The sequence below is a fragment of the Pristis pectinata genome, chromosome 1 (assembly GCF_009764475.1).
Source record: "Pristis pectinata isolate sPriPec2 chromosome 1, sPriPec2.1.pri, whole genome shotgun sequence".
NCBI lineage: Eukaryota > Metazoa > Chordata > Chondrichthyes > Rhinopristiformes > Pristidae > Pristis > Pristis pectinata.
The window spans coordinates 102,312,777-102,339,298 of record NC_067405.1 but is presented as its reverse complement, the minus strand read 5'-3'; the positions used below and the strand labels follow the sequence as shown (position 1 = coordinate 102,339,298).

Genomic DNA, 26,522 nt, shown 5'->3' with positions numbered 1-26,522 from the left:
GGACCATTATTAAAACTCTAAATTCACGAGATGGGTCCTTTTTATGGAAGAGCTTTTAGCTAGTTTTGTCATTCCTTACAAGCACCATTATCTGATTATAATGTCCAATTACATTATTGGTTTTCCGAATTTACTCCTTTATCCAAATGGATGACTCGTAGGCCCAATTTTATTTTGGATCTCTATAAAAGGCCAGAGCAAAGATATTTGCCCCAACATAACACTTTTTTCTGATGCTTGAGCACAGAGAGGCTATGCTTTTCAAGACTAGTTGCTAAGAATGTAGCAGATTTTTGTACATCGAGCTCCTGTGTTAATGTGTTTAATTTCAGCGATTTAAATGTAAGGCATTGCAAACATTATTCACTCAGTTCAATTGGTTCATTTACTCCCAGTTCAACAATGGGAAGATTGGGGGAGTCATCATTCCAGTTCACATTAGGAGATTGATTTAATCATCTTAACCACTTTCTGAACTTGCCACAAGTATTTGATTCCACTTCCCACCCCCCCCCCCCCCCCCCCCCCACAACCTTAAGTTGCCTCATTGAAAACCCCTAGGACGAGGTATAAGCCTGGAAATCCTTGTACTGAATTTTTGAGATGTGATCATGGAGGTCCCCTTTGGATTGTAAAACTTCCTGAAGTGAAGGGTTTAGATTCTGTTGCCAGTAACTGGAAAAGTAAATACTTCCTACTTAGTTTGTGCCTAGGTACTTTTAAATTTTGATGGGTCAAGGGATTGTCTTGAATTGCAGATAAAGAATGTTCAGAAAGGACATCTATAACTATCACTGGCACGATCTGCACTAGCTGTCCTTCAGGGTAGTGATGAGCCACTTTGACCCACACAATTCTTAGGACAAGCAACTTTCCTGTTGTAAGGTAGGGAGTTCTAGAATTTTAACCAGAGATGAAGAAGTAATGGCTAATTATTTCCAAGATGTGAGATTTGCACAGGAACTTGTAAGTACAGATGTTTTGTGATATATGAACACCTTAAAAGTAATTGCTATTAATCCATTACCTCTTGAGACGGGTACCTTGAATTTATAAAGCAATTTCTCACCATAGCAATGAGCATGCCACTCTTTGTCCAAAGGATCCCATAATAAAAACTGCTGTGCATGTTGTATGGCATTGCCGTGGTACATTAGGTACTAAACAAGTGGGCTACTTTGTCCTGATGGTGCTGCACTTAAATAATGGAGTTGCACTCGCCCAAAATACGTGGAGAGTACTTTGACCTTCTCTTGGCATGCCTTGCTGATGGTAGAAAGCCTTGGGGCCCTAGGGAGCTGCAGAATATCCAGCATCTGATCCCATATTGTAGCCACCGTGTTTATCTGGTTTGTCCAACTAAGTGTTATGGTCAGTGATAACCTTGAAGATGGTGTTGGAGGAGCATTTTATGATGGTAAATTCTTGAAGAGGGGGACTAAAGCTCCTTCCATTACAAATTTCCACTGTCTGGTACTTCTGTGATTATCTATCATTTGGCATCTTTTTCCTGGATGTTGTGTGGATATTCCTGCATCTTCAAACAGATAATTCTATTATCTACGGAATCTACTGAAAATGAACCTTGTGCAATTGTTAGTGAACTCTCCTTTCCTTCTGACCTTTGATGGATGGAAAATCATTGGAGAAGCAACTGGATGTGGTTGGATTCAGGTTGGTCAACATTGGAACTTCTGCACAGATGCCCTAGGGATGAGGTTAGTCTTCAACAATCACAACCATCTCCCTTGCATCTCGGTACAAGTCCAGGCACTGGTGACTTTTTCCACTGATTCATGTTGTCTGCAGTTTTACCAGGATTTCTTAATGATGCATTTGGCCAAAGGCTGTTGTGACCTCCACGAACAGCTGATCTTTGGAATTCTGTTCCTCTTTCTGTCACTAGACAAATATGGTAATGAGGTTTGGTGTGGAGTTGTTTTAGTGGAACCCAAACTGAGCAGCAATGAGTAGCATGTTGGTGGATAAGCATCACTTTCCATCTTGTCAAGAGCAAATTGGTACCAGCAATAGAAGCCAACTGGTCAGATTTCATTTTGTCCTGGTTTTGCTTTTGTCAGCAAATCCAATTTTCCATTTTGATAGATGCCAGAGTTGCATTTCTACTAAATTGGTTAGCTGGAGGTACCACTACTGTGGGGCACAAATTTTTAACACTTTTATCCCGGATGTTGAGCCATAACATTTTGCTGTGTTCAGGAAGTAATCCATTCTTGTAATCGTGGAGTGAATTCAGTTGGCTGTTATGATGATGGTCTCAGGAGCAGGCTGAAACATATTCACTAGAAAAAATGTTTGCAAATGTTTGTGGAGAAGGATATTCATGGCATCTTCTCATCCTGTTTGTTGTTCAATTATCTATCATCACACATTATTGCATGGGGCAGGCTGCAGAGTTTTGTGTTAATTAATGCTGCCTATATTGCTCTGTTTCTGCTGTTTCACATGCTTGTATTACAGCTTCACCAGGCTGACACTTCATTTTATGCTTTATCATATGTACCTCCATGTTTCCACTCTTGATAGAAATAAGTGTAGGAGGAATATGCCCGTCCTGGGCTCTGGATTGTGGCAGCATAAATATTTGTTACTGACACACAGAGTTGGAAGCCTAGATTTGAACTAAGATGAGATAAGATTTCTTTGTGTCATGTGTACATTGAAACACACAGTGAAATGCATCTTTGCATCGACTGTTCTAGGGGCAGCCCGCAAGTGTCGCCACGCTTCCGGCACCAACATAGCATGCCCACAACTTCCTAACCTGTACATCTTTGGAATATGGGAGGAAACCGGAACACCCAGAGGAAACCCACACAGTCACAGGGAGAACGTACAAACTCCTTACAGACAGCAGCCGGAATTGAACCTGGGTCACTGGCGCTGTAATAGCATTACGCTAACCACTACACTACTGTGCCTGGTTCTACCTAGTGCTTTTGCAGTCTATTCCAATTAATATGATAAGCACCACAGAGGGTAGCTTCACTGTGAGGATGGGATCTTCAGCACTTCTGTACTTCTACTCGTATTATTGTGAAGAATTGTATCTCTGTTCAGCCGGACATGGTCAAGTAGAGTTTTCACTTGTATGGTTCTTTCAGAGAGTACTACAGACGCATTTCAGTAGTTAATGTCCTTCAGTCTTCATCAGCTCCATCGCCAGTGCTGCTACTGAGGCATCCTTAGTCTCAGGAATTGTATTTCCCTGCCCAGAGTACATTGTTTTGTCCTTTGTTTTGTTGCGTTGCTGCTTCCTCGTTGTCTCCTTGACCCAATTTTGAGACTTCATGGGGTTAGTAAATGCTCATGACTTTTCCCCTTCTGTATGCTTGTGTTATCTCCTCTGTTGGCACGGAATCCCCGTGGGACAGCACATTCCCAGAAATGATGATGGAAGAGTTCGTGACTTTTGGTTGCAAAGGTGACGGCTTGATTGTCAGGTTATTGCTTGAGTGTTCCAGCAAGCAGCTCTCCCCGATTTTGGAATAAACCTAGATTCTTTCATTTATTTTGGGGATCTGGGCATTGACAACAAGGCCAGCATTTTGCACATCCCTAGTTGCCCTTGAGAAGGTTACGACGAGCTGCTGCCTTGAACTTCTGAAGGTATTTGCGCAGTGCTGTTGAGGAGGGAGTTCTAAGTTTAAGACCCAGCAACGGTGAAGAATCGGCTATTATATTTCAGTCAGGAAGGTGTGCGACTTGGGGGGGGGGGGACCTGCAGGTGGTAATATTAATGAGGAAGATTGAGTAGTATTTATTTGGCTGGGTGTGTCTTTGTGTTTAAAATCTGGTGCCTAGCGCATAAGGTCTATTTATGTAATTGTCTGCAATTGCTTTGGGTTTACAGGTCATTTCAGTGGGCAGTTCATTAAGGTGTGCGGTCAGACTACATGTTAACCAGACTTCCTTCACTTTATGACATTAGTAGACCACATGGGCTTTCAAAATCTGTTTTATGGTTATCATTACTGCTCTTTATTCCATTTACTAGCGCATAGATCCCCATAATCCCTGATGGGATTTGAACTCGTGAATCTGGATTGTTACTTCAACCTGTGAATCAAACAATGTAACCACTGTGTTACTGTTCTCTGCTACAAAGACAAGTCTGCAGATTTTTATAGAATCTATTTCAATGATTTGGCTGAGGGGACCAAATGTCATCTTTCCAAATTTGCAGATGATATGAGACTGGGTGGAAATGTGAGCACGAGGAAGATATAAAGAGACTTTGGGGGATATGGACAAATTAACTGAGTGGGCGAAAACATGGCAGATGGAATATAATGTGGAAAAATGAGATCATCCACTCTGAACAAAACAGAAAAACTGCATTAAAAAAAACTGCTGAGAGATTAGGTAGTGTTATTGTTCAAAGGGACCTGGATGTGCTCGTATTCAAGTCACTGGAAACCAAAATGTAGGTGTAATAATGCTCCCATGTCAGCATGGATTCCCCTGGATGCTCCTGTTTCCTCCCACATCCCAAAGATGTGCTTTGAAGTTAATAGCCTTCTGCAAATTATCCCTTTTAGTAGGTACAGTATGTGAACAAAAAATCATCAGGGAGTGGATGGGTATATGAGAGAGAAGTTGCAGCTTTGCTTTGAGCCACAGTGAACCCAGTGGGCTGAATAGCTGTCTTCTCTGCTGTAATAAGTTGATGAATGATTAGGAAGGGAAATGGTATGTTAGTTTTTGTTACAAGAGGATTTGAATAAAGGAGTAAGGAAGCCCAACAGTTGTGTTGGGTCTTGGTGAGACTTCATTTGAAGTATTCTTTTGAGGATTTGGTGTCCTTATCTCAGATGTGCTTGCTGTTGAGGAAGTGTAACAAAGATTCACTCGATTTGCTCCCAAGGATGGAGCATCTCTCATACGAGGAGAGACTGAGTAAATTAGGTATGTATTCTCTAGAGTTTAGAGAAAGGGGAGGATATCTCACCACAACTTAAAAAAATTCTTACATAGGTTGGTTGCTGGGGACGTGTTTTCTCTGGCTTGCTTGTCTAGAATCACAGATTACCATTTTGATCATCTATTTAGGGTTGAGATGAGTAGTTCCTTCACCCAGAGGGCAGTGAAATTTTGGGGTTCTCTGCCTCAGGGCTAAGAATACTCAGTTGTTGAGTTAATTCGGAACAAAGATTGATGTCAATATCAGGGGATATGGGGATGTGCAGGAGAATTATTTGCCTCAGGGCCAGCCATGATATTGATGAACGTCAGAGCAGTTTGGAGGGCTGGAAACTACTCCTATTTCATAGAACATTGAACAGTACAGCACAGGAACAGGCCCTTCGGCCTATGATGTCCCAAACTGATAAATGCCTAACTAAACTGATCCCTTCTGCTGAGACAATGTCCATATCTCTGCATTCTCTGCACATTCATGTGCCCATCTGTTATGAGAAAGGTTCTTTTGGGATGTTAAAGATAAAAGGTATCTGGACACACAGTCTTTGTGCTTTAAAACGAGGATTTTATTCACAAAGACCAACGCGGGAACAGAATGTGAAGGAACAGATGCACACTCGCGCACTCTCAAGCAGGAGATCACGAAACGTGGGGGAAGTCGCAACGGGTGAAGTGCGCACACACACACACACACACACACACACACACACACACACACACACCCCTAGTACAGACTCACTCACACACACACACACACACACACACACAGACTCACACACACACACCTAGTATAGACTCACACACACACACCTAGTACAGACTATCAGGGAATGAACAAACACGTTGCCTGGACCCCCCCCCCCGAATCGGGACAAACAACGGCTCTACGCTACTGGGAATCTACTCAGGACGCTCCTAGACCCCTGTGGAAGTGCACCCTCTCACCTGTGGTCTCGACCCCAGCAGCAATCGGGGAAAAAAAGGAAGAGAGCCCATATGTTCCATCTTTTATAGGGCTGTAGCGGGGTGGAGCAAGCCAATGATTCAGGGTGGGTTATGAGCCTGTCCTCAGGTGTACTCTTTAATGTGTGGGGCGGAGCCGGACCCCTGATTGACAGTGGTATAGCTTCTGACCTGATAGGCAATGCTATCATCTGACCATGGGGGTCAGTAGTGTTGTCACTGTCATCTGACCCCTGGCCTTTTCATACTACACCATCTAAGAGCCATTTAAATGCCTCGATTGTATCTGTCTCCACTACTGCCCCTAGGAGCACATTCCAGACACCCAGTACTTTGTGTGTGTAAAACAAAAACTTGCCCTGCACAGCTCCTTTGAATTTACCCTCTCTAGTATTATGTATTTCGATTCTGGGGGAAAAAGATGTTTCATATGTTCAACAATTCTGTCCCCTGATGCCTGGCCTTGCCCAGAATTCCAGTATTACTGAGTTCGAATATGACTTTCTTCTCTTAGGGCTCATTCTATGTCAGCTTTCACAATGTATGTTGGTGTAAGAAACACTACAACTGCAACTATGCACTAATTTTACCAACACTTTGTATAAGTTAATTGAATGTACTGTCAACTACTTAAAATGGAACGATCTCCCTTAGTTGCATGATGGAAAGACACATACTTTTTCATTCTACATAACAATCATCATAGACATTTCACTTCAGGTATATCTGAAAAAAAAAGATTAAAATGTAAAGAAGCATTTGAATTTAGTCTTGGATAATAATGGTTAATCATATATTTTCCAATAGAATGCAAGTAATTTCGATGGGCAGATTAGCAAGTATTCAAGAAAAGTTCGACCATGCAATGGCCGAGTAATATCTGATGGTCATTTTCCTGGATCATATTCTGATGTCAGAGGGTGGGTGAAGATGACAATCAAAATCTTCAAAAGGTTGTTCCTACAGAATTTAATGGACAGCGTTTTCACTTTCACAAATCTGGATGTGGATGTTGACCCTTGAGTAACTGACCCTTTTAGACTATTCTAATAACACAAATATTGCCCAGTTTCTGAAGGGTAGAGTCATATTATACAGCATGGAAATGGGCCCAACAGCCCAACGACCAGGTTACCTGATTGAACTAGTCCCATTTGCCTGTGTTTGGCCCATATCCCTATAAACCTTTTTGATCCATGTGTCTGTCCAAATGTCTCTCGTATGCCATAATTGTATCCGCCTTCACCACTTCTTCTGGCAGCTCATTCCATATACGTACCACCATCTGTGTAGAATAAGTTATCCCTCAGGTCCCTTGTAAATATTTCCCCTCTCACCTTGAATCATCTATGCCTTATAGTTTTGGACCCTGGGGAAAAGACTGTGGCTATTCAACTTGTCTATTCCCCTCATGATTTTATAAAACTAAGATTGATCCAATTGATAACATTACAGTTTTACAGGAGGAAATCCAGCTCCTCAAGGCTTTCGTGCAATAACCCTTGGAATAGTGATCAAAAATGTTGAGCCTTCTCCAAGTACCAAAAAGCATATTGAGCATAGAATTGAGATTGCATATAATTGGGACACAGTTTAACAATATAGTTTGATTTTTGAAAGGCATTGAGCTAATATTTTTTCTCTATTACGATGAAGGTAGTGAGGCCTGCCATTATATATGTGTGCTGCAGCGTCCTCAAGTATGTTGTGATATTGTTAAAAAGTTTCTCTCTAGGCTGTTCTGTGTTGGATATATAAAAATAGCATCTGTTTCAACAATGAATGGTGTGAAACTGCTGCATTTGCATGGTAGATCACAGTTAAACCTGCCTTCTGTTATTTAAAGTTAGTAATGTAATTACCATTTGAACACCATTGTTTGTGATGGCTGGTTGACTTTATTGAACATTAAATAATTTGTAAATTTAGATTTTGAAAGATTAAAAATGTAAAAATTTCAAAAAACAACTTTCTGCTCTCTTGTCTTTTCCTTTTATTTCTTAGTTTAACCAATCTGAATCAGTTTCTCTGTATTCGTTCTCTTTCTCTGTCCTTCCCTTTAGCCTGGTGAAAGCAATTGCTCCATTTGCTTGGTTTCCAGGTTAGGCTTTATCATGATGGTCTATCGCCAGTTTACAGCTTGAGCAGTTTTGAGCTGAACACTGTAGGAACAAGTCTAACAAACACCAGACAGGTGCCCTGTTGGACCAAAATCTGACCCAATATTGGTATCGCAGAAGAAATCAAAGTTGCCTATCTGAGCTAGTCTGCATTTGGCCCAAATCCCTCTAAACCTTTCCTAGTCACGTACCTGTCCAAATGTCTTTTAAATGTCATAATTGCCCCCGCTAATGTTAGTGCCTCAAAAGAAACCTGAAGGTATTTCTGAGCTTTGAAATCTGAAGAAAATATGGAACTCAAAATTTAGTAAATACATTATTTGGTGTGACTGCATACGTCATTCCAAACACTGTAGCACAATAATGCAGTAACATTTGCAAAGGGTAGAAGTGTCACCTTGTCAAATGCCAACGCTTGGATCAGGCCAGAGCTGACAACTTTGATCAGCGTGGTTTGGAAATATTAGAGTAAGTGTGTACATCTTGGGGTAATCACATGCTCCACCTAGTGGTTAGGTAGACATTAAGATTGGCAAAAAATAATTAACATTAAAAAGATGAACTTCCTGATTCATAGTGAAATTGTGCTTTCTTTGGCTCAAACTGTGTTTGATGCTGGTAATTTTAATACCTCACAAATTGTATTCAACTTTGATTTTTGGCAGGCTTATGATGGCTTTAAATGTAGCAGGTTGATACCAACATGTAGTTGGTTGTGTTTTAACTGGCATCAAGCATATTCACGTCATTGTAGTGCTGATGAAATTATGCCATTAGTTGCTTTTAAGTGCCCAAGCAAAATATTTTACTTTTTATTCAATCTTTTCAATAGATAGTGTTGTGCAATGCCTGCATAAATCCTGAGAGCTGGGCACTTCGGATCTATCATTAAACAAAAGGTTTCATTTCCAGTTAAATATTTCCAAAAAAATGTGCTTGCTGGAAAGGTCAACTCATTTATTATCTGTAAAGTCAGATCAATTGCTAATAGAATGTATGCAAATACATTTGTTCCATTATTGGTGAAATATGGAGGCTACATTAAATCTAAATTAATTGTGCATTTACACAATGAGTTATGCATGTGCTTGTAAAGATTATTCCATCCAAATGACTATTTTGTATTTTCAGATGTCTATTAACGTATGAGAGTCTGTTCATCAATGTTGCACAGATCCCTGTTAGTTTTCAGCAACTTAAATTAGAGTAATGTTTTGATATTGTAATAAATTTTAACATTGTGCAGTTAGTTGGAAACAGGAATAGGAGATGCCAGAAAAAAATCAGAAGGTAATCTAAATATAATAGAGGAGCAAGGCTTGAAGAGAAGTACCATGAAAGGAAAGCATTAACAGAACAATTTTTTGGTGTTGGGGTTTCCAGAGTGCAAAGGGCTTGATGGATGAAGTAAAGTATTGTATGAATCTCACAGTGGATCTGGAAGGAGATTGGAGAAGTTTCTAGAGTGGAAGCAAAATAAGGAATTGTGCCAAAAAAAAAACACAGATGAGAAGACATTTTTAACCTCTCCGTGCTTCAATCCGAGGTACCCACCTGCTTTAAGAAGACCACTATCCTCCTGGTACCAAAGAAAAGGTTACATGCCTTAATGACTACCGCCTGGTGACTCTGACTCATGAAGTGCTTCAAGAGGCTGGTCATGGCACGCATTAACTCCAGCCTCCCAGAAAACTTTGACCCACTGCAATTTGCCTACTGCCGAAAAAGGTCTACTGTGGATGCTATCTCCCTGGCCCTACACTCACCTTTGGAGCATCTGGGCAGTAAAGACACCTACATTAGACAATTGTTTATTGACTACAACTCTGCCTTCAATACTATAATTCCAAATAAACTCATCACCAAACTCAGACCTGGGACTCCACACCTCCCTTTGCAACTGGATCCTTGACTTCCTGACCAACAGACTGCAATCAGTTAGGATAAGCAACAACACCTCTGGCACGATTATTCTCAGCACTGGTGCTCCACGAGACTGCGTCCTCAGTCCCTTACTGTACTCCCTATACACTTATGACTGCAAGTTTGCAGATGATACCACCGTAGTGGGTCGTAACTCAAGTAATGATGAGTCAGAGTACAGGAAGGAGAAAAGGAGCTTAATGATACGGTGTCATGACAACAACCTTTTCCGCAATGTCAGCAAAACAAAAGAGCTGGTCATTGACTTCAGAAATGGGGGTGGTACACATGCTCCTGTTTACATCAGTGGTGCTGAGGTCGAGAGGGTTGAGAGTTTCAAGTTCTTTGGAGTGAACATCACCAATAGCCTGTCCTGGTCCAACCACATAGACACCACAGCCAAGAAAACTCACCAGCGCCTCTACTTCCTCAGGAGGCTAAAGAAATTTGGCATGTCCCCTTTGACACTCACCAGCTTTTATCAATGCACCTTAGAAAGCATCCTATCCAGATGCATTGCAGCTTGGTATGGCAACTGTTCTGCCCATGACTGCAAGAAACTACAGAGTTGTGGACACAGCTCAGCACATCATGGACACCAGCCTCTCCTCCATGGATTCTGTCTATACTTCTCACTGCCTCGGTAAAATAGCCAGTGTAATCAAAGACCCCACCCACCCAGGACATTCTTCTTCCCTTTCCCATCAGGCAGAAGATACAAAAGCCTGAAAGCACATACCACCAGGCTGAAGGACAGCTTCTATTCTGCTGTTATAAGATTATTGAATGGTTCCCTAGTATGATAATATGGACTCTTGACCTCACAATCTACCTTGCACTCTTGACCTCACAATCTACCTTGTTATGACCTTGCACCTTATTGTCTACCTGCACTGCACTTCCTCTGAAGCTATAACATTTTACCCTGTATTCTTTACTATTTTACCATGTGCTACCTCAGTGGACTGTGCAATGAATTGATCTGTATGAACGGTATGCAAGACAAGTTTTTCACTGTACCTTGGTATAAGTGACAATAATAAACCAATTCCAATTTTGACCTTGGTGCTTAGGGAGTGGGAGATAATGAAAATTGACAAAGATAATTATATCATTAATGCATTTCGTAATGTGCAGAATATAATCATTGTGTTTGAGACTTGTACTGAAAAGTCCATAAAGGTACAATTTATTGTTGGACTGACTATAAACTTTGCTCCTGGTATGGTTATCCAAGTTCACAATCTTAAGTGCAGATTGGCTCAAGTGACACTCAGCTTTTTAATTTACCATTGTGTTTTCAAATGGCTTCATGACCATGACCTCCCCTCTTGCACTTCCTCAAATAAATAGGAATGTCCATATTCCAAAAATTAAAAAAAATATACCCTAACGTCAGAGTTCTGAGTCATGAAGAAAACTAGGGTGGTGCTGTAAAACTGTGCAAGTGTGTGATTTGCATGTAATCCTATTTACCAGTCGCAAAGGCAGCTGCAAGTTGGATATGGCAATGTCGGGGGAGCATTGCCATTCCACTGCAGTGCCTCACCTCCTCATCGAGAAGGATTTTAATGAAATGGAATGGAAATAATCCAACAGCATTTAAGGCATTGAATAGAGAAATGGCTGCACTATCTTTGTAATTTCAAGAGGTTAAGCAAGTCCCTTTTTTTTAAAAATCCCCACTCACAGAACTTAGTCACAGGCTGGATCAGGTGCCAGATAAGTAATTAACAACATCGTCACTGAACATGCAGGTTTCACAACAAGTGTGTGATCCAGTCTGTCATAGAACTTGTATTAACAGCTATGCATTCCTGACACTTTTGCCAGTTGCAAGAATTTCCAAAGATGGCCAAGAAATACATATGACCTTATCCAGTCAGTGACCCTGTCATATTGAATACACAACTGGAAAACGAAGGACCAGTTGCTGCTCTTGTTAGTATGCAATAAGATCTTCATGGGAGGGTTTGCATTGAGGTGGAGTTGATGCTCCATGGAACAGAGATATAGAGCTCATCAAGTGTAGTTGCCACTAGTTATCCAGATAATTAATGTGTGGTACTGCAGGGAGGGTTGAATGATATGTTTATGCAGTGGCTTTACTCCATATTTTTGTCAGCTGAGTTGTGAGCCATGATGTGTGCATTCTGGCAGAAAAAAAGCAGTGAAGATCAGAACTGCTTCGACAGACTTGTCAACTGTTTCGGATTCCATTTACAAGTGAATAATCAAACATTTATTTATCCAATCTGGAAACTGTTACCACCCATTTTTAACAATCTTCCAGCTCCGCTATGAAGAAAACTGTGCATTTTTAACTGCCTTCTCTGAAGGTCATAAGGACTTGCAGTGAAACTAAAGAAGAAATGTATGCCTATTGAAAACCACAGGAGAAAGCTTGTAATGCAACAGGGCAAAGTCCTGTGGACATTCAACCCAATTAATGTGAAATATGAACTTATTTTACAATCTGAATTCAATTTAGTTTTTAAATAGGTTGTGAAGTGTTGCTGATTATAATATTTTACCTTGTCAGATTTCTGCAGAGATGTGCATTAAGTGAGCAGTCCGTTACAAAAGAAAGAAAAATGATTTGCTGGCGATTAACAATGCAGAAAGTGTGAATGGAATACAAAGGGCGATAGTCTTCCTCCTGGGATCTGGGTGGAGGGAATCGCATTCTTTATCCAGCTCCACATTATACTTTTTCATATTTGTAAAGTTTATTTATGTAAATACAGCTTATTGTTGATTATGGGAGGAAATAGAATCTTCTTAAATATCACTCTGTTGTGTGCAGTGAAACTGTCTGGCTTCATCACGTTTGCTGTATTTCTGGAAGCTACAAAGAATTGATCGAGTTCTGTGCTGCTCTTTAAGAAGCAAGTCCAAGAAATGAAAGAATGGGCACTGCTGGCCATTCCTGGGAATTAGCCAGGAATCTGATGGAGTCAAAGGCAGCGCTGATTCTTTCGTTTCTTGAACTTGCTTCCCAAAGTTGGGTGGTGAAGTGGGGTAGTTAAGGTTGAGTGCAAGGCCAAAAATAAAATTGATCAAATAAAGGGGCATTTTAAACAAGTCTGTGGTTCCTAACTAATTGATCAATTAGCTTTTGATGACCAGTCTTAAAAAGTCTTTGCTTCACCTAATAAGGTAGGGAACAGCAAGTTACGCAGCTCTGCATGTGTAACTTGGACCCCAAATCACAAAGTGCATATTTGAATGTCAGTCACATTCAGATTTGGACTTTGTGATTTGGCCGTGTACTCCTTGACCTTAACTACCCCACTTCACCACCCCACTTTGTTTTTTTCCTTTTTCTTCCTTCACCCTGGAAATGAGCAGGCCAGTAATTCCTAGTATGCTACTCTCCAGTAAATACCATATCCAAACATAGTCCTTCACTCCAAATCAGAATTGCAAAATAGGTTGAAACTCAGAGCTGGTACATGCTCTCCGGTCAGCTCTAAGAACGTGGGTTACAGCTGATCATTCTATTGTTACCTAATGTAGTTGTAAACAAAAATGTGTTGCTTAGATATCCCTTGCAAGTTCTTTTTCATATTTCTTTTTATGGCATTTACTGCTTGTTTGTTATATTCATTAGTTTTTGTACGTTATTAGCTTTCTCTTGTACCTTGTATGTAGTTGTGTGTTTTTATGTTTATATATATATGTATGTGTATATATATATGTATGTATGTGTGTGTGTGTGTGTGTGTGTGTGTATGTATATAAAGTTAATAGTGGCCTTATCCTTTAAGGGTACCTACTGACTCTGTATTACAAAGTGATTTTAAGGTTTTCCCAGTTCAGAAACTCCTCAGCTTTCAAACACCTGATTTATGTACAAGCTGTACATATGAACGAGCATTTGGGAGACTGGCGGGACGGATTGGCCAGCTCCTGCAGGCATCTTCTGTCTTGTGGGAACTCAGTTTATTTCTGACTTGCGAACTGTCTAGGAATGGAAACCTGCCATAACCTGGGGAGGGCCTGTAATCTTTCTATTTACTCTGAACCAACTTTTTCCCCCCCAATATAAGACACATTCTCTGACTCAATGCATGGAAATCAGCCTTGTCTAATCTATAATCATTGAAACAGATCCAAATTTCACCCTTTCAAACACTGCCTCGAAGTCATCATTTTATGATTGGTATGAGATAAAAGCTCATAAATGATCATGATTTTAACTAACTGCAGCTTATTTCACAAACTAATATGGCCTACACATCAAGCGTCTTATTGCCTATTGGACATAATTGTTGGAAATGACTGTTCTGAACACTCTGGAGAAATCCACTGCCTATTTTGTCTCAGCTGGTCTGTCTATCACAATTCACTTGATCCCGATTAACAATACTCTACCTTTGCTATGCACTTGTCTAGTCTTTGTATTTACCACTTTACCATTAAACTCCTACAATTGCTAGATCTGGAGTTCCTGATACTAACTTGAGTTCAAATTCCAGATTATTTAAAAAATGCTTAAGCTACTATGGGATTTGAATTTGTGTTCCCAGATCTGTTGGGTCTTGTATTATTTGAACCAATAACAGTGTGCTGCTTTTCCTATAAAGTTCTGCTGAATTGCCATTGTGTTGTATATCACTGAACTGATTTCACCATGAATCACTTAGGCTATTCCTCCCTTCTACCATTTCCCCTATCTTTTCTGTAGACTTCAAAACCTGATGTGTTTAATCCTCAGTCTTGACTGCCTTGCAGCCATCACTTTGTAATGACCACTGTGCTACATCCTACAAGATGAATTGTGACTGCAATATATTTACTTGCAGTAGCTATTGATTTTTGAGACACCTGTAACTTCAGCACTGTTCCCCTAAATATTTTGTTATCTAGTTCTTCTTGTGGACATCGGATTTTTTTTTCTTCTTTCTTTCTTCTACTTGTTGAAGAATCAAAACTTCTTGCATTAGAGTTTGAAATCTCAACTGCTTTTGCCTTGGATTCCACCTGAGTGACTGTATCCTTTCAAAGGACTTGTGCTGAAGAACTGGTAACTTTGAAGGTGTGTGACTTGCGTTCATAAGTTGTGCCTTGAAATCTGGCACATATCGAGGGCCAGGAGATGTTCATCTGGATGGGAAGTCAGCATGAGGCCAGGGATATTTGAAACTCCTGGATCTCATGTTGACTTGATTTGATGGATTATCTGACCAATCGTGCTGGCTCAGGCAAGCTGTTCACATAATGCTCTTAGTCTCTGCCAGATTCCTTGAGGCATAATTGATGTGGGTACATATCTTTTAAAGTAAAGCATCTGAAAATTGAGCAGGTCAGTGGACATTATCCCCAGTCCTGCGAGGGTGATACAGTGGGCATAATGTGCTGCCTCTCTCAATGTCCTTCACTGCCCTTTCAAGCAGTACGTGCCTTGTAATGAGGTTACTGGTACAGCACCTTATAGGAGTCAACTTTCAACTTTGTATGAAAGGCTCATTGGTTGGCATTTAGAGTCATAGAGTAATACAGCTCGGAAACGGGCCCTTCGGCCCAACTGGTCTATGCCAACCACAGCATCCTCCCTGCTAGTCCTAGTTGCCTGCATTCAGCCCATAACTCTCCAAGCCCCTCCCCTCCATGTACCTAGCCTAATGCTTCTTAACTGTTGCAATTGTACCCACCTCAACCACTTCCTCTGGCAGCTCATTCCAGGTACTCACTACCCTCTGTGTAAAGAAGTTACGTCTCAGGTCTTTTGTTTAAATCTGTCCCCTCTTGTATCCGTGCCCCCCCCCCCCCCCCCCCCCCCCCCCAGTTATGGACTCCCCAACCCTGGGGAAAAGACTACGACCATCCACCTTATCCATGCCCCTCATGATTTTTATAAACTTCTATGAGGTCACCCCTCATTCTCCTATGCTCCAGGGAATAAAGATCCAGCGGGGCCAACCTCTCCCTATAACAGCATCCTCGTAAATCTCTTCTGCATCCCCTCCAGCTTGACAATGTCTTTCCTGTAACAGGGTGACCAAAACTGTACACAATGCTCCATGTACGGCCTCACCAACGACTTGTATAACTGCAACATAATGTCCCTACTCCTGAACTTGATGCCCTGACTGATGAAGACCAGCATGATTAATGTCGCCTTCACCACCCTATCTGCTTGCACGGCCATTTTCAGCTAAACTGTGCACATGTACTCCCATGACCCTCTGTTCCACAACACTCGTCAGTGCTCTGCCATTCACTGCACAAGTCCTACCCTGGTTTGACTGTCCAAAATGCATCGCCTCACACTTATGAGTTGAAATCCCTTTGCCATTCCTCAGCCCATATCCCTGACTGATCAAGATCTCTTTGCAATTCATTGTAAACTGCTTCACTATCAACAAGACCCCCTCATTTAGTATCATTGGCAAACTTGCTAATTTGAATGTCTCTAATTCATTCTTGGGGTTTGGACATCATTGGCAATGCTGGCATCTATTGCCCATCGTTAATTGACCCTAACTTGGTGGGTCTAGAGTTGTGTATAGGCCAGATTAAATGGGAAGAGAGTGAACCAGATGGACTTTCATGGTTACCATTACTAATTCCAGATGTAGTTAACTAATTGACTTTTAACTTCAGCTGGCATGGTTAGATTTGAACTTCTTTCTCTGCATCAGCAGTCCGGAATTCTGGCTGCTAGTCCTATAACTTGACCACCATGCTACTACACCCTGAATGGACAGCCTTTATTTTCCATTAAATTAGTTGTCATTTATTGCATTTGTCATTCCGTATGCAGAATGGTTTAATGGACCAGCAGGTGGACCGATGACATGATTTGAGGATATGCTCAAAGCCTCTTGTTTGTTTTTAAAAATAAATAACGTCCCCACTGACTCCTGAGAATCTTTGGCCAATGATTGCTCAAAGTGGGCAAGGAGCTTTCAAGGTGGATGGTTTTGAGAATCTAGAATTCACGCATGGGGAATAATGCAAGTAGCAGAAGGAGCACAACATCTAACAAACTGGCTTTGTTTGGCACCTCTTACACTGTTTGTTTAAGAGTTTGCAGTTCCTACATTGGCCTCATCGGACACCTCCAGAACCCAAAAAACTGGAGTGGAAGGAACTCATCCTTTCCCAAGGAACTTTCTATGAAGGTGATTCCTTAGAGGCTTTGTTGTTGTTTAATGCATCATTAATGCAACCAGAACTGATGCAGAGGGAGCAGGTCCCTGGGATGACAGTAATTCATTCATTTTTTTGCAACAAAACATTGGGGTGGTTCTCTGCAGACTAGTGGAAGTAGCTGATGCTCCCTGTAGCACATTGGAAGGAGCAGTGGCAAAGAAGTTTGAGGGCTGTCATGATTTTCACAGCCACCGGTTGTCCAATGATTGCAGAGAGTCTGTAACTGGCTGCTAGGTAAACAAAGACAACTTCCTCATGCATTTTCCCCAGGATAGATTCAGGAAAGTACATCTAGGCCTGTACATGTGCTGTGTTAGGAATTGTACCACCAGCAACCCTCACCTGCTCATGTTGGTTGTTAGGCGTGTTGCTGGCTTTCATGTTCAGATGAAACTATCGGAGATGGTCTCTATGATCAGATGCAACTTGCAGCTCGTTCTAGTCTTCCACCCCACCAGCCTCCATTTTTTAACAGATAATCTTGTGCAAGTTCCACCAGCAGCAATGTGATGTCATCATCAGACCTGTCTTCTCATCCCCTCCTTCAGCCTTCTCCCACCTGCACCACTCACTCCCCATCTCAAGGTATCTTCCCAGATGTAAAAGGAGATGCAACACTTCCCCTCCTGCTATTCAGGAACCCAAACATTCCTTGCAGATAAAGCAGTGATTCACTTGTATTTCTTTCAATTAAATCATGTAGTCACCTCTACTCTGGGGAAAAAACCAAATATGGGTTTGATAACTGCTTTGCTGAACAACTCTGATGTACGTGTATTGACAAAGCCTCCAACTTTCACCAGTGGGCACCTCTGTAAGGTCCAACAATAATAGAGCACCAGTGAAGGTGTTTTGTTGTTTTCCACCGTTCCTTTCAAGCATGTGTACAGCAATCAATTTTTGTTTCTCACAAGCAGGAGACAACTTTAATGGATTCTGCTTGACAGTTTTAATCTGATGTGCTTTTAAAGTCCATATATAAAGCAGGTCCTCTAATATGAAACAGAAGGTGGTCAAATAAATTGTGATCAAGACAGTAGCTTCTAACCATGTCCAGTTAAATGAGGCTTTACATCATTACACTGCATGTATAAGCAGAATGGGAATTGTTAGCATTTAAATGAACATTTGAGCATCCATAGATCTCTTGTGGTGAGTAGGTGAATACATTATTACATGGGTTGCTAAGCCTTAACAGTAATTCTCAACGAATTCGAGGAGAGTTCTCTCCTCACGAGCAAATTGCATTTCTCTTCCGTTCTCCACACGCAATAGGGCGTGTGTGATTTTCTGCCATCATTTTCCTTTACTTTTTCATTTTTCCCTTCTATTTTAGTACTTGTTTCCTCTGCTTATTTGTCTCTGAATATACCCTGCTTCTTGTCTGTTTCAGGCTATTCCACCTTCACACCCACTCCAGAATTTGACCAGGTAGTCTGGCTCTTCTACTCCTGCAGAAGAGAATCTACATTGTCAAAGATCCCATCCTCTGGTTGTCATCTTCAATTAAACAGCAACTTTTTGTTCTGGTGGAAGTTTAAATCTTTCATAGATGAAGAGAATCGAGGGTTTTTTTGGTATCCCGATCAATATTCCTCTTGCGGTTGTTAGTCAACAGTAGATTTGGACATAAAGCTGTGGTGGTTTCATTGTGTGGGTAAAAAAAACTTCTGTGACAGATGTACCTGTTGCTGCCTTCTCAAAAATGACTTTTCCAAGGTTTCTAAGCAATACAATTAGACAATAAACACACTTCGACTTTTTTCAATCCTCAGATTTTTTTTGGGAGGAGTGAGGATCATCAGCCTTGTACTTGTCCAGTGGATTTTATATTCTCTCAGCTTGTTTGGATGAGTGTGGGGGATGCAGAGCTGATGACTTCGCTGACTATAATACTGTGGTACCAGAGCTGTTCAAGTGGTTGCGGGGGGTGGGTGGGGAGCAAACGAGAATGTAGTGGCAGTAGGGGATAGTATTACCGAGGGGAATTGACTGTGCACTCTGCAGCAAAGAGCAAATGTCCAGGAGGCTCTATGGCCTGCTCAGCACTAGGGTTTGAGATATTTGGAATGTCTACTCTCTGGGTTAGAGAGGTTCCATTGACGTTGGCAGGGGAAAGAAAGAGGTTTTGCATTGTCACTATGAGGAGATGGGTAGCAAAACAAAAAGCAGAACCTCAAAGTTACGATTTGGATTGCAATGTGAGCCATGTGCAAATTGTTATAAAACAAATAAGTTAGAGAAATGAATGTGTGGCTCAAAGTCTGAAGTACTAGAATTGGGTTTCAATTCTTGGGTTACTGGCACCATTTACTGGGTGAGTGAGGACTGGTACTGTTGGGAGGGTCCAGTTGAACTGTGCTGGGACTAGTGGTCCAGGAAGCCACGTAAATAGGGAAGAGAGAGAGTTTTGAAACTAAATGGTGAGGGCAAAGAATAAAAGCTGCAAAGTTGTGGTAAACCAAAGAGTGGAGATGAGGCTAGAGAGAAAGGTACCAAAATGGGAATCACAAACAGATTGACAGGAAGGGTTAGAGAGTAGAAATCTTAGAGTAAATTAGTAGATAACGCAAGAGGTTTCAAATATAATAGAAGGACAAAACTTAAGGTTGTGTATCAGAATGCACATAGCATTCAAAACAAAACAGATGACCTGAGAGTGTACTAATTTCTGTGAACAGTCTTATGGCCATTACGTATGATGGCTGAAGGATGACATGGATTGCAATCTAAACCTTGCAGGTTACGCGGCAGTTTAGAAGGACAAGAAAGGGCAGAAGGGTGGGTCTGTGAATTAATTTTGATCTTGGTTACAAGAGCGAGAGTTGGTCGTAGTTCAGAAAACCAGGATGTAGAAACAGTTGATGTTGATTTAAAAACTAATAAGACAAGAAGTCACTGGTGGGAGTGGTTTGCAAGGCCTCTATCAGTAGCCACACCATTGGACAGAACATTAAAGAAGTAATGGGATCTTGTCAGAAAGGTACAATGACAATCAAGGGAGATTTTCCTTCCCATGGACTAGAAAATCAGATGGGCAAAGGTAGCCATATGTGGAGTTTATTGTACGTTTTGGATAGTTTCCTCAGTTAGCAATTTCTGGAGCCAACCAGAGAACAGACTACACTGGACCTGATATTGTGTAACAAGAAAGAGTTAATGACCTCATCATGAAGGCACCCTTGGGTAGCAGTGATCATAATAAGATAGAATTTTACCTTCACTTTGAGGGAGGGAAGATTAGTCCACGACTGGTATTTTAAATTTGGCAATTATACGGGCAAGAAATTGGTAAATTAAGTTATCAGTTGGTCAAGATGCAAAATCTGTGGAATAGATGTTCTAAGGCATGAAACTACCATCTGTGGCTAACAAAAAAAAGTTAAAGCTAATTTCAGACTTAAAGAAAAAGCATACAATTGCACAACCATGAATGGCACGTCACAAGATTGGACAGAATATATATTTTTAAAAAAGCACTATCTGACTATGGTTAATAAGGAAGGAAAAAAGTGGAGTTTAAAGGGAAAGTTAGCCAGAAGTATGAGAATAGATAAGATTTTCCTCAGATATTTAACAAAGAAACAAATTAATAAGGTGAGCATTGGTCCTGCAGAAAGTGAGTCTGGGAAACTAATAGTGGAAAACAAGTGATGGCACGTGAATTTAAGTATTTTGCATCATTCTTGTCTATAGCGGATACAAGTAACACTCCAGAAATAGCTGTAAATGAGAAAGTGGAACAGAGAGAGGAGCTCTGGAAGATTATATTCACCAGGGAAGAGATGCTAAGCAAACTATTAGACGTGTAGGCTGACATGTCTCTGGGTCCTGATGAACTTCATCCTTGGATTGTAAAAGAACTGGCTGGTGAGGCTGCTGACAGGTTGGTTTTAATTTACCAAAATTTCTTAACTTCCAGGATGGTTCCTTTAGATTGGAAAAGAGTAAACGTAATTCCTGTATTTGAAAGCAGAGGGAGATGGAAAGCAGGAAACTATAGGCTTATTAGTTTAACATCTGTGTGTGGAAAAATATTAGAGCCATTATGAAAGATGTTATAGAAGGACAGAGTAATAGAGCAAAGTCAATGTGGTTTGATCAACTTGTTGGAGTGCTTTAAAGAAGTAACCTGTTGTGAATAAAGGAGAATCAGTCTAATATAGACTAGTTTCCAGAAATGGATGAGACAAGCAGGACATAGATGAATGCAAGTGCTGGTGGTGCTCTCTGAAAGAAGGCTAGTGAGTAAAATATGATATTTTTGGACAAGGTGTAAATAGGGGGAAGAGGAATAAAATCTAAAATTGCCCAAAATGAAGAGACGTGAATGCTGGAAAAGCAAGTTTCAAGAATGGCTCATTATCCAAAATCATTGAATTTTGAAGGTTGTAATTTCAAAAATTTGGCAGCCATTTGTGCTCAGCATGTTTGCAGGGGAAGAAGAACAGCAGTAGTGTGACCAGGTTATCTTTTGTCGGATTAAAGGACTGTTCTCTGACACGGTGTTAAATTGTATGTTACTCTGTAAATAATCTTGCAGGATATTTAATAGCTACCTGAACAATTGGATGCACATGTATTTAAATGAATCATCTCAAGTTTACCTCTTTAACACAGAAACATTCTCTTATTTCAGCGTTCTAATGTCGGCTCAGTTCACCTCAGATCTATCTAGTCTTGGAATAGATCTGCAACAGCCAGAAGCTGAGATGTTACCAAATGAGTCGATTTAAAATGATATTAAATGATTACATTTAGCCCCTGGAGGAAAAGGAATAAGGGTAACATGAAAAAGGAGAAGGGATGTCATTAGTCATATCTGTTGTTGCTGCATTTGCTTCCAGCCATATCCAGCTCAATTTGCTGTTCTTGGTGATATTGGGCAAAAACGGGAGTGAAATAATAAATCAGGGCAAGGAATGAAATAAGAAAGTAGGAATCCACAAAAGAAGACCTTGGTTCCCTGGGAAGGGAATTGATGTCTTTGGTCTTGGTTCTTTAAATATTATCAGACATATGTGTTAAAAGCAAATTATTGCACTTGTTGGTATTCTGAAACAGAACAGAATGCTGAGCTTTCCGAGGTCAGCCAGGATGTGTCGGGAAAGAAACTGAGTTAAGATCTGAGTTGATGAGCTTTCATTGGAGTTGGAAAAGGTGGATATAAAACTGTCAATGGGGAATATCTCTGAGAGGCTGAAGACGCGGAGGAGTTGAATGATGCAAAAGAGGGCTACTCAGTAACATGAGCTGTGTCTGGAGGAGATGCAAGTCAGAGGAGTAGAATAAACTCTAAAGTTCCTGAAGCGAGGAGAAGATGTGAATGCTGAAAACGTGAGTTTCAAGAATGGCTGATTATTTGAAATTGTTCAATTCAATATTGAGTCTGGAAGGCCGCATTGAACCTAATCAAAAGATGAGGAGCTGTTCCCCTGGCTTGCACTGAACTTGGTTGGAACAGCACAAGAGGCCAATGACACTGGTCAGTATGGGATGGAGAATTAAAGTGAGGAGCAACTGGAAGCTCATGGTCACAGTTGTGGACAGAGCACAAATGTGCTGGTGTTTCAGAAGTGTTTAACCTGTTGTCGGATTCTGTGCAAGTTAAATTTACAATTAAAAACAGAAAATGCTGGAAATAATCTGCAGGTTAGGCAGCAATTTTGGCAAAAGGGTTTCAGAACAAATGACAATTCCGATGAAAGGTTATTGACCTGAAGTGTTCACCCTGTTTCTCTCACCACTGATGCTGTCTGACCTGCTGAGTTTGCTGTTTTCATTTTGCATTTCAGATCTGCAGTATTTTGCTTTTGGATTAAGTGAGTGTGCTCTCTGTATCTTGTACTTTATTTATAATTGTGGCAGTACCACAGGCAATGCACAGTTGGTTTTATGCTAGTACACAACTTTCAAGCTGTCAGGATGGGGAGCATTAAACACCAGAGAATAAAATAGAAACCAGTGCAGTCCGGTAAGACCAGTATTGCACAGTCAAAAATGACTAAGTGTTGAAATGGTGCTTGGAGTCTGGTATCAAAATGGTGTTTTTGCAGAGGTACTGACTTGCGTTTAGCAAAAATAGTTCTGTAACACAACAAAAAACTGTTCTGTATGTCTCTGATGTCTTGTGTGTTATTTTCACCATTTCCCCAATGTGAAACTCAACACTAAAAAATCTCTCCCTTTGACAATTCTGTTGATAGATTGGTTTGCTTGAATGCAAGTAATGAAGGAACTTGACATGGTGAATCATAGGAAAGAATGTTTCATATGACAAAGTGCTTGTGTTAGAAATAAAAAGGTTTGATGACAGTCCTTCACTCAAAAGCATGCTGTTACTGTCAAACATAATTGGCCAATATAGTTTGTTTCATGGGGTACATGTTGGTATCAAATTGTATTTATTGTCAAGATAAATAGTGGGAGGGGTAGCAGAGAGAAAATGTGAAGTGATGCATTTTAGCTTTTGACAAAATAGCAGGGGTACAGAAATTAGTTTGAGAATCCTGAAGCTCCACTGTTATTGCCCAAAAATATCTTGTCCGAACTCATGACAGGTTGAGCAAAAGTAGCCTAGTGTTCTTGGTCGTGAAAGGAAAATGTGAGTGGATCCTTAATTACCAGAGAAGACAATGACAGGATGATGATAATTGCAGCCTGCTGCACTAGTGGCATGCTTTCTCCTCACTGTCATTGTTATTGCTTGTCTGCCAATTTTTCAGCCGTGTTCTCTAAGTGGAAAAGAAATGTAAAACCATTTGAGTCACAGGAAGGTTTGCTGTTATTGTCATTTATATTTCTAGTCGAAAAGGATTCTGCAGCAACCTGGTTCACGGCCACTGTCAAAAAATGTGAAACAGTGATTTGAATTTTAATCAGAGAACACCTATTGTTTACAGGAGGAAGAGAAACCTGGAGTTGCTGCTTTGTTATTAATTTGAAACAAAGACTTTGTACTTATGCCCAAAATATATATTGCATTGCGTCCAGTTGAAATAAGATGGAAATTAATAATGTACATGGCTCTTTTGCTTGTGGTTATGCGTATTGTTTCAATGTTACCAGCATAGGTGGTACTTTAGTATAATGTACACTGGCATGATCTCCTTGACACACAGGTGTTGAAGTACATGGGTATTATAATTTTCATGGCTCACAGCTATTGTACATTAAAGGTGAATGAGGTGAACCATTTTAGACTAGGGCAGTGATTAGGTCAATTCAGCACCCTTTTTATCAGGAGTAATGTTGTGTAGCTTTCTGATTTGGAACAGCCCATGCTGATGTTGGATTTGAAAATCATTGTGGCAAATTGCAAAAGTCATTATTTGGCTTGGTATGAATCAAGAACTGATGCATACCTTGAAACATGCGAAGTACATAATAATAATTGGGGGCTGTTGACTTTAGGTCTGTAATAAACCACAACACCTTGCATTTGAAGTTTAGTTACACTGTGGTGTGTATGACAAAATAACCTGAGCAGATTGACTCTGTGTTTGGTGTCTGTGGGTTGCAGTCCATATAGCAAACTAGCAATACCTGGCTCTGTCACCTACCTCAACAAATGTCCAGGGGTTTTTATTGCTTATACTCTTCAAACTAAATTTATTTCCTCTGAGGTATTAGTGTGATATCCTCTAGGGCTGATTGATGGAGCCTTCTAACAAAATTACTTATTGGTTGTAGGTTTCTCCTTGTCTTCAGTATTCTGACTTGGTCCAAAAGATGAACTGGTGTTCAGAGAAGGCCAGCGTAGTTGTTGAAGTTTTTCTTTTGATAAATATCTTTATCAGTCACATGTACATCGAAACACACAGTGAAATGCATCATTTGCGTAGCGAGTTCTGGGGGCAGCCTGCAAGTGTTGCCACTCTTCCGGCACCAACATAGCATGCCCACAACTTCCTAACCTGTATGCCTTTGGAATGCGGAGGAAACTGGAGCGCCCGGAGGAAACCCACGCAGACGTGGAGACCGTACAAACTCCTTACAGATAGTGGCCAGAATTGAACCCGGGTTGCTGGCGCTGTGATAGCGTTACGCTAACCGCTACACTACCGTGCCTGCCCTTCTTGTGCTGCTTTCTTCTCTAAATCTTTGTGTCCTTTTCTCCCCCCACACATTCCTGTTCATAAACTCCTCTCCCCTGCCTAACTTTCTTCAGGACCCCAATTAACCTGCTGCCCACTCTTAGTTGACGCAACCCCTCTCTTACCCACTGACATCTGGCTTCCCAATCCGCATTTTAGCTAGTCTTTTTCGTTGCCCCAGCAATGCCGCCCACGCTGACACCCTGCGGTCAGCTTCGGAAGTGAACTGTAGCTGGACGGCGAATCGTGGCACTGTTTCCTTTTTTGGAAGATATTCAAATGAGGAACTGGGGATGGGCTCATCCAAACCACAGTCAATAACCAAAAAAAAAATAGATGTTCAGCATCGATAGGAGGTTGTTAAAAGATCTATGTGGAATAATAGGAAAGGTGGGCTTGAAAATGCGGTGTCGCCTTGTGTTTAAAGAGTAACGTTCAAGCTTGGGTGCGTGTCGCCGCATTTAGATAGCATACTTACCTGGCAGGGGAGAGACCGTGATCAGAAAGGCGGTTCTCCCAGGATGAGGCTAGCCCATTGCACTCCGGGTGTGCTGACGCCTGCGATGTCCCCAAATGCGGGATACTCGACTGCAAAATTTGTGGTAGTGGGGGACTGCGTTCGCGCTCTCCCCTGGTCAGCAAAGCAAAGACAGACCCTGGCAGACAATGGCACAGGCAGGTGGCTGACTGATGGCACAGGTGGGCTGCTAACTGACTGTACAGACCCTGGCGGACACAGGCAGGTGACTGACTGGCTGGACAGACGCTGGTGGGCACAGGTGGCTGCTGACTGGCTGCACACCGTGCTTGTTATTAATCTGTGTGGCGTGGGGTGCCTCATCAGCCTTGCTATCTACTGCCTTGCCAGTTGGTATTTTATTATTACAACATCATGGGAAGTGCACCATTTGGTATTGGTTTTTATGCTAAATTTTTTACACATTTTACTTAGTGTGGTAACACACCCTTCCGGCCCAACGAGTCTGCGCCGCCCATTTTAAACCCAGATTGGACCTACCCGTACGTCTTTGGAGTGTGGGGGGAGGGTGGAGCACCCAGAGGAAACCCACGCAGACACGGGGGAGCGTGCAGGCTCCTTGCAGACGGCGGCAGGAGTCGGACCCCGATCGCTGGCGCTGTAATAGTGTTACGCTAACCGCTACGCTGCCGTGTTTATTATCGTCACTTGTACTGGGTGCAGTGAAAAACGTGCCTTGCATACCGTTCATATAGATCCATTCATTATAGGGTGCATTGAGGTAGTACAGGATATTTGGGAGGTTCAGGGGAGATGTCAGGGGGAGGTTTTTCACCC

General features: G+C 41.3%; 1 protein-coding gene and 1 non-coding gene across 7 annotated transcripts in view; both read left to right on the top strand.

Moving 5' to 3' along the window:
- stxbp6 (syntaxin binding protein 6 (amisyn)) overlaps positions 1-26,522 on the top strand; it is a 250,154-nt gene that overhangs the window by 92,429 nt on the left and 131,203 nt on the right. The window lies entirely within an intron of this gene.
- LOC127578984 (U1 spliceosomal RNA) lies at positions 25,678-25,841 on the top strand. The gene has a single exon (XR_007957614.1). It is a non-coding gene; the product is annotated as a U1 spliceosomal RNA (small nuclear RNA).